This window comes from Procambarus clarkii, chromosome 2 (genome assembly GCF_040958095.1).
Source record: "Procambarus clarkii isolate CNS0578487 chromosome 2, FALCON_Pclarkii_2.0, whole genome shotgun sequence".
In the NCBI taxonomy this organism is placed as follows: domain Eukaryota; kingdom Metazoa; phylum Arthropoda; class Malacostraca; order Decapoda; family Cambaridae; genus Procambarus; species Procambarus clarkii.
In genome coordinates this window covers 12,927,723-12,937,101 of record NC_091151.1, presented here as the reverse complement: position 1 = coordinate 12,937,101, position 9,379 = coordinate 12,927,723, and the positions used below count along the sequence as shown (strand labels likewise).

Below are 9,379 nucleotides of genomic sequence, written 5' to 3'. Positions count from 1 at the left end.
ATTTGCCGTTTGAACTCTACGGCTGTTTTTGGACGTTATTTTGTGTAAAACAACGTCTATTTTCGCTTCATGGACTATCTCTTGTTATACAATGAAATACCACACTCTTATTATTCTATAACTCACTGACTATGCTCTGATATTTGTTCTTCAAGTAAAAATATATATATTTTTGCCTTAATTAGGCCATAATCCAGAAAATTCCAGCCTATCGATCTTTATATTTAGGAAAACATCTAATAAATTGGAAATGAATTTTTCGTTCGCCGACAGTTGCCTGTTACTATTTAACCCTCTATGCTGTAATGTCGCTGGTCATTGTGACTTTCCCAGGATTTATATATGTTTTGTAGTAGCATTTAGTCAGACTACAGTAATTTAACTAATGGGAAACCTCTATAGTTGTCGTAAATTAATAATAATCATTTATCAAATAATAAATTAGCAGACATATGCAACATTTTATGTTACGACTTTTCGGGTAGGCCGTTCTGTTTGTTTACAACCCCAATGGTTCAAAATACACAATACTTTTAATATATAAGTGACTAAGTATGCTCTAATATATGGTCCTCAATGAAAATTATCGTTTTTTTTTGTTAATTTGTCCATAATGAATAAGATTCCTTACTGTTGATCTTTATATTAAGAAAAACATCTAAACAAATTGGTATTGTGTTTTCGTTCAGATAAAGTTTCCAGATACTATTTCCTAGTTATCAATTAATGTAGGTGGTTATTTTAATTCGCGGCTACCAGGGGCTTTCTCCCATTATACAATATAAATGTACTCACTAACTATTCTCTGGTATCTGTTCTTCAAGTAAAATTACCTATTTTTTTGTTTAATTAGTCCATAATTCATAAAATTCCTTCAGGTCGATCTTTATATTTAGAAAAAACATCTAATCAATTTGGAATTTAATTTTTCGTTCACCTACAGTTACCAGCTACTATTTCATTGTTATATTTTATGTCGCTGGTCATTACAATTTTCCAAGAATTTAAACAGCTAAACAGCAAGTAGCATCTTGTTAGAGTACAGGAATTTACCTATGGAGAACCTCGATAGCTGCCGAAAATTATTAATGATTATATATGTAATTTAAAATAATGAATTATATACCATTTCTTATGTTACGTCTTTGGCGGGTAGGCGGTTCTGCGGGTTTACAACCGAATTGTTTAAAAATCACACTATTTTAAATGTATGAGTCACTAGTATGCTCTGATATATGTTCTGCAATGAAAATAAAGATTGTTTTGTTGTTAATTACTCCATAAATGTGTAATGTGTTAATTCAGTCTAAAATCTTTTTGCAACGTTTATATGCGATATACGTAGCTGGAAACTACCTAATATTTAAAAATAATAGTTACAACATTCTATTAATATATAATGTTGAAATAAATATCACACAAAGTCTGTATATCTGTTTTTAGATGTCTTATAAATTTTTTTTTAAATAGTATTAATGATGTTTGTGAATCTTGAATAAAAATTATGTTAATTATTATTAATCTAATTGTTATTATTTTAAGTAAAAGAATTGCAAGTATTCGCATAACCACGGGATCTCTGTTTGTGTATGAATGCACGGATTTGTTTTTGTTATGAGAGGGACGCCTTAGAAAGCATGGTGTAGGCCACCTGTGGCTCGCATCCGATCCCACGATCGTCGTCGCCCCTAAATCAACACAACAGGTATTTAGTATTTACGATTATAATAAGTAATATTTCTTTTATAATAATATTGCAGCAGGTGGTGTAGTGGTAGGACACTCGCCTGGCGTTCCGCGAGCGCTATGTCATGGGTTCGTATCCTGGCCGGGGAGGATTTACTGGGCGCAAATCCTAAACTATAGCCTCTGTTTAACGCAACAGTAAAATGTGTACTTGGATGAAAAAACGATTCTTCGCGGCGGGGATCGTATTCCAGGGACCTGCCCGAAACGCTACTCGTACTAGTGGCTGTACAAGAATGTAACAACTCTTGTATATATCTCAGGTTAGGGGCTGGGCATTTACACTCTTAGGTCAGCAAACTAGCTAGAAGGTTAGACTATTAGACTCCACTGGTCAATCGGGGCCCTGCAAGACTCAGCTTATCCTAACCTAGCCCAGCTTAAACCATCTTAGCATAGTTCATTCTAGCTGTGCATAGTGCTTGCACAGCCTTGCTTATCCTAGTTTACCTCTTCCTAGCCTACCGTAGCCAAGCCTATCCCAGTATACCCTTACCTAGTCTTGCCTAGCCTAACCCTGCCTTGCTATTAAACATGACCAGTCCTTCCTACCCTAGCCAAGCCCTGACCAGCTAAGCCAAGCCAATCCCTGCCAAGATTTAGCATAGCCTAAGGAGGCCTGGTCGACGACCGGGCCGCGGGGACACTAAGCCCCGGAAGCACCTCAAGGTAGCCTCAAGGAAGGTAGCCTTGCCTTTTTATTAATATATAGAGGGTACCACCTCTGGTTGAGTATGTAGGAACCCTCCACTTATAGGGTTGAGGGTTCCATATATATGTATATATATATATATATATATATATATATATATATATATATATATATATATATATATATATATATATATGCGGAAAATCCACAGAGAAATATGCAATGAGGTGAACGTTTCGGCTTTGTTAAAGCCTTTGTCAACACCAGACTGACCACGGGATCAGTTAGATCAGTTGCGTTAGGTCAGTCTGGTGTTGACAAAGGCTTTAACAAAGCCGAAACGTTCACCTCATTTCATATTTCTCTGGATTTTCCGCATAAAATGATCAGTGTTTTGTGATCGTCAATTGCATATATATATATATATATATATATATATATATATATATATATATATATATATATATATATATATATATATATATATATATATAATATAAATAATGTGTGTGTAAACATGCCACGTGTGTGTAAATCACAAAAATTAACACTTGATGAAAAATGTGACAGTGTCAGACCACGGAGGAAGAATTGAAACAGGAATTTCCTTAAGTACTTTCATATATTAATACATCTTCAGAAGGAATAATTTTTTATATAAATTAAATTAAAAAAAATCTTTCCTCCATGGTCTGACAGTCATATATATATATATATATATATATATATATATATATATATATAATGTGTGTGTGTGTGTGTGTGTACTCACCTAGTTGTGCTTGCGGTGGTTGAGCTCTGGCTCTTTGTCCCGTATGTATGTATTCATATATGTATATATATATATATATATATATATATATATATATATATATATATATATATATATATATATATATATATATATATATAATATTTTATATATCCTGCCTGAAATGCTGCGTGTACTAGTGGCTTTACAAGATAGTTCTTATAAAGATAGCATTTTGTGGTTATTCTCTATATCTGGTTCACCTAACAGTAAATAAGTACCTGGGAGTTAGACAGCTGCTATGGGCTGCTTCCTAGGGATGTGTGTATGTGTTTGTATTCATGTTGAATTTTACAAAGTAGGAAGAGATGTTTGTAAAAAAAAAAATCAAATATTTTTGAAAGTATAAGTAGATTTGATATTTTTCTTTAATTGTTTATGTCTGCTGTCTCGCCTCCTTTATAAAATGGCATCATTCTTGCTTTTTTAAGGATATCAGGAAAAGTAAGGCACTCCAGAGATTTGTTGACTCCTTCCTAGTGTTGCCTAGCCCAGCCCAGCCTAGACAAGGCAGGCTGGGCATCCTAGCCTCACGCAGCTTAGCCCCAACCTACATGTAGCATCCCAGTCCATCCTAAGTGATCATTACCTTACTGGCTGTGTTTTCTCTTCAGCCCTGAATGTAATGTGGTGGAACATAAGCAGATACATATCAGGTCTTAGAGAATCTGTACTTCATACATTTCTTAATAATGTCTCACAAATATTTAAATAATTAAAAAAAAATTGTATAATAACTTCATATTATTCTTGCAATTTATTTTTGCATTTTTTTTTATACAAAATTTACATTTTAAAAGATTACCTCTATTTTTAGATTGATGACTTGAAGACTACAGTGCCATCCACAGCAAATCATGGTCTTAAAATATCTCCTAGCAATGACGAGACCAATTTTCACAGAGATCAAATTTTTGCTAAGCAGTAGTCACAGGTAAATATATATTATATATATAATATTATATATATAATATTATATATATAAAATTAACTACTTCTTTGCTCAAAGCACCTTTAGACATTCTGAGAGTTGTGCTATTTTATTAAAAAATTAATTAGGCTATATTTTAATGTTTTGTAATGTTTTCATTACTTTTTTTGTTTTGAAATATAAATTGTTGAGTTTTGAAACATTTTGACATTAACTATACCTGAATATTTATAAACAAAAAAATACCAGAACTATGTCCTTGACAATTGCACTAAGAAGTCTTTGCCAAAATCAGGTGCTCAGTGCAGTAGTTAAAAACTTAAAAGTTGTACCACCTCTGGTGCAAGATTAGGGACCCATAGCCTCAGAGAAGAAAATAGAGAGTACTCAGAGAAGGCCTTGAATAATAGGCAGGCTGTTTGTGCTGTGTTTCGACGGTAAGCTTGCTGACACCAAATGTAGTTACCTAAGTGTAGTTACAGGATTAGAGCTACGCTCGTGGTGTCCCGTCTACCCAGCACTCTTTGTCACATAATGCTTTGAAACTACTGACGGTCATTGGCCGCCACCACCTTCTCACTTAACTTGTTCCAACCGTGTACCACTCTGTATGCGAAAGGAAATTTTTTTATATTTCTTTGGCATCTTTGCTTAGTTAGTTTAAATCTATGACCTTTTGTTCTTGAAGTTCCAGGTCTCGGGAAATCTTCCCTATTGATTTTATCAATTCCTGTTACTATTTTGTACATAGTGATTTTATCACCTCTTTTTGTTGTCTTCTAGTTTTGGCATATATAATGCCTCTGACCTCTCCACATAGCTCTTGCCCTTTAGTTCTGGGAGCCACTTAGTAGCATGTCTTTGCACCTTTTCCAGTTTGTTGATGTGCTTCTTAAGATATGGGCACCACACAACCGCTGCATATTCTAGCCTTGGCCGAAGCAAAACTCGTGAACAATTTCTTTAGTATTTCGCCATCCATGTATTTAAACAAAATTCTGAAGTTAGAAAGCGTGGCATAGGCTCCTCACACAACGTTCTTTATGTGGGCCTCAAGTGATAGTTTTCTATCTAGAATCAACCCTAGACCTCTTTCTTTTATCAGAATTATATAAAGATTTCTCACATAATTTGTAGGTTGTGTGGGATCTATGTTCTATTCCACATTCCATAACATGGCATTTATTCACATTAAATTTCATTTGCCAAGTGGTGCTCCATATATTTATTTTGTCCAGGTTTTCTTGAAGGGCATGACAATCATCTAAATTTCTTATCCATCCCATTATCTTAGCATCATCAGCAAACATGTTTATATAATTCTGTATTCCAACTGGTAGATCATTTATGTAGACAATGAACATTTCTGGTGCATGTACTGTGGTACTCCACTTGTGACACTTCTCCAGTCCGATTGCCTCTGATTACTGCCCTCATTTTTCTATCAGTCAGAAAATTTTTCAGCCATGTTAGAAGCTTACCTGTCACCCATCCAAAATTTTCTAGTTTCCAGAACAACCTCTTATGTGGAACTCTGTCGAAAGCCTTTTTTATGTCTAGATAGATGCAGTCGACCCAACTACCTTTTTCCTTTAAAATCTCTGTGGCTCAATCATAGAAACTGAGTAAATTCGATACACAGGATCTTCCAGATCGAAAACAATACTGTCTGTGTGATATTATATAATTTCTCTCAAGGTGTTCTACCCATTTAGTTTTTATTATTTTTTTTGTTTTCAATCCTTTCACTGTTACACTTGTCAATGATTCAGGTCTATAACTGAGAGAGGTGGGGTCTTCCCTGTTGCCACTTTTGTAGATTGGAACTATGTTAGCCTTTTTCCACATGTTTGCTATGACTCCTGTACACAGGGATGCCTGAAAGATCAGGTGAAGTGGAAGGCTGAGCTCAGATGCACATTCTCTCAGAACCCATGGTGAAACTCCATCTGGACCAACTGCTTTGTTCTTACTTAGCTACTTTAGCATATTTTCCACTTCATCTCTAGACACCTCTATACGCTCTATGATGTTCTCAGAAATTCTTATTGTGTCTGGTTCTCTTAAGACTTTCATTTTGTATAAACACACTTTGGAACTTTTGGTTTAATGTTTCAGACATTGCATTATCATTTTCTGTGAATCTGTTTCCTATTTTCAACCTCTGGATATTATCCTTTACCTGCAATTTGTTGTTTATGAATTTGTAGAATAGGCCCAGTTCTGTTTTACATTTATCCATTATCCCTTTTTAAAAATTTCTTTCTGCCTCTTCCCTTACTGCTGTATAGTTGTTTCTCGCATCTTTGTATCGCTGGTATGATTGGGGGTTTGGCTTCTTTCTATTTTGATACCTGCTTGATGGGGTTCTGCTCTTCTACCCCCCAAGCCCGGCCCGAGGCCAGGCTCGACTTGTGAGAGTTTGGTCCACCAGGCTGTTGCTTGGAGCGGCCCGCAGGGCCACATACCCACCACAGCCCGGCTGATCCGGAACTTCTCTTAGAAAACAGTCCAGTTTTCTCCTGAAGATGTCCACGGTTGTTCCGGCAATATATCTTATAGTCGCTGGGAGGACGTTAAACAACCGCGGACCTCTGATGTTTATACAGTGCTCTCTGATTGTGCCTGTGGCACCTCTGCTCTTCACTGGTTCAATCTTGCATTTTTTTCCATATCGTTCACTCCAGTACGTTGTTATTTTACTGTGTAGATTTGGGACCTGGCCCTCCAGTATCTTCCATGTGTATATTATTTGGTATCTCTCTCGTCTCCTTTCTAGAGAGTACATTTGGAGAGCTTTGAGACGATCCCAATAATTTAGGTGTTTTATCTCGTCTATGCGTGCCGTATATGTTCTCTGTATTCCCTCTATTTCAGCAATCTCTCCTGCTCTGACGGGGGAAGTGAATACTGAGCAGTACTCGAGACGGGACAACATAAGTGACTTGAAGAGTACAACCATTGTGATGGGATCCCTGGATTTGAAAGTTCTCATAATCCATCCGATCATTTTTCTGGCCGACGCAATATTTGCTTGGTTATGCTCCCTAAACGTTAGATCGTCGGACATCATTATTCCCAAATCATTGACATGCTGTTTTTCTACTATGGGAAGATTCGATTGTGTTTTGTACCCTGTATTATGTTTCAGATCCTCATTTTTGCCGTACCTGAGTACCTGAAATTTATCACTGTTAAACATCATGTTATTTTCTGCTGCCCAATCGAAAACTTTGTTGACATCTGCTTGTAGTTTTTCAATGTCTTTCATTCCATGTTTGTGTCTTTTGGTCTGTGGCCCTCTCTCAATTTCTGTTGAACCAATCCTGTTTTCTGGCCCTGCATCTCTGTTTTGGTATGAATGTTTGTGTGCCTTCATTGTATATTTTGCAAAATTTGGCATACATTTAATTTACTTCCCTGTCTAGCAACAAGTCTGCCTAATTACTTATTAAAAAAATTTGAAGTTCCCCATAGTGACCTCTCTCTCTTGAAATCAAGTTTATCAACTGTTTCAATGTCCCCATTTTCTGTGTGTGTGTGTGTTTGGAGGCTAAGCTTGCTGATACCATGTGTGTGTGTGTTTGGAGGCTAAGCTTGCTGATACCATGTGTGTGTGTGTTTGGAGGCTAAGCTTGCTGATACCATGTGTGTGTGTGTGTGTGTGTGTGTGTGTGTTTGGAGGCTAAGCTTGCTGATACCGTTTGTGTGTGTGTGTGTGTGTTTAGAGGCTAAGCTTGATGATACCATGTGTGTATTTGGAGGCTAAGTTTGCTGATACCATGTGTGTGTGTGTGTGTTTGGAGGCTAAGCTTGCTGATACCGTGTGTGTGTGTGTGTGTTTGGAGGCTAAGCTTGCTGATACCATGTGTGTGTGTGTGTTTGGAGGCTAAGCTTGCTGATACCATGTGTGTGTGTGTGTTTGGAGGCTAAGCTTGCTGATACCATGTGTGTGTGTGTGTGTTTGGAGGCTAAGCTTGCTGATACCATGTGTGTGTGTGTGTTTGGAGGCTAAATTTGCTAACACCGTGTGTGTACTCACCTGTTTAAATAATAATAGGGGTGTGTACCACGTCTGGTGCAATTGTAGGGACCCACAGCCTTGAAGAAAATAGAGTATTCAGAGAAGACCTTGTGGATTCTCACTGAACACTAATCTTTTCTTCTCCTATCACCCTTCTTATTTTGTTTTATGCTGTATTCTATTATATATCATATAAATACATAGCCAAATGGCAATATTTATTATGTCTATACAAAAAGAAGACATCCACTTTATTTTTTTTCTCTCCTTTGTTTCTATGTGGATTTTGTTGTGACTAATGATTCCTCCTCCTTCCCATCAACAGGTCTTCCTCACTGGGCTTGCTCGGCTTTTGTGTTACTGTGAGGGTGCCATCATCGTTTACCCTTCAAGACTGACTCATGCTGGCATTGCATTTGTGGACTTCCCTTCACAGTAAACAGTCCTTCTCCATATGGTGATTGTCCAGGGCAAGCAGGGTGTGACTGCCATCTTGGAGAAGCAGGGTCTTTTAATATGAAGAATCTTCCGTCTTCTCTACTTACTGCCAGCTTGTGCCGGCCTTGCATTCTTGTTACTTCATGGCCCTTGGGCCTTTTTTATTTATTTTACATAATAAATTTTTTTATTAATACCCGTGTTTCACAAGAGATCCTTAACATTTTAAGCACCAATTGTATTGACTAATGTACGTCTTGTAACCTTTAAGACATAAATAGACAAGACATAGATAAATGAGTGAATAATGCTGAGTGACTAGGTTAGGGCGAGGAACATAGTTCAGTGTCTGGCTTTGGAAGAATGCCTACTGTTTTAGAAACCTTATTGCCATGATCATAATCGTATGGGTTAAAAAGCATTTGTTGTCACTCCTACACTGTGGCTTGTTGAGCTTGAAACCTTTGCTCCTTGTTCGTGTTACATCTGACCTTTTGAAGAAATTGTATGAATCAATATCCTCCAAATTGTTCAGTATTTTAAAGGTTTCGCTCTATTACTCTCTCATTTGCATATATCTAAGCATATAGATTAGATATAGATTTAGATTAGATTTTTTAGTCAGGTAAAGGTACATACATTGCAGATGAGTTACAAAGGGAAAGACATTGACTAGAGTTCACTAGCTCTATTGGAAGAGAAACGTCTGCAAGACAAGTGTGGGCAAAAATTAAGGTAGCAGCGGCTCAGAACGACCCCCAACGGCTTCATTTTGTA

General features: G+C 36.7%; 1 long non-coding RNA gene across 1 annotated transcript; it reads left to right on the top strand.

The window, feature by feature from the left end:
• Window positions 1–1,022: 1,022 nt before the first annotated feature.
• LOC138366936 (uncharacterized) lies at window positions 1,023–8,734 on the top strand. The gene is made up of 3 exons (XR_011229258.1): window positions 1,023–1,705; window positions 4,027–4,143; window positions 8,490–8,734. It is a non-coding gene; the product is annotated as an uncharacterized lncRNA (long non-coding RNA).
• Window positions 8,735–9,379: the final 645 nt, after the last annotated feature.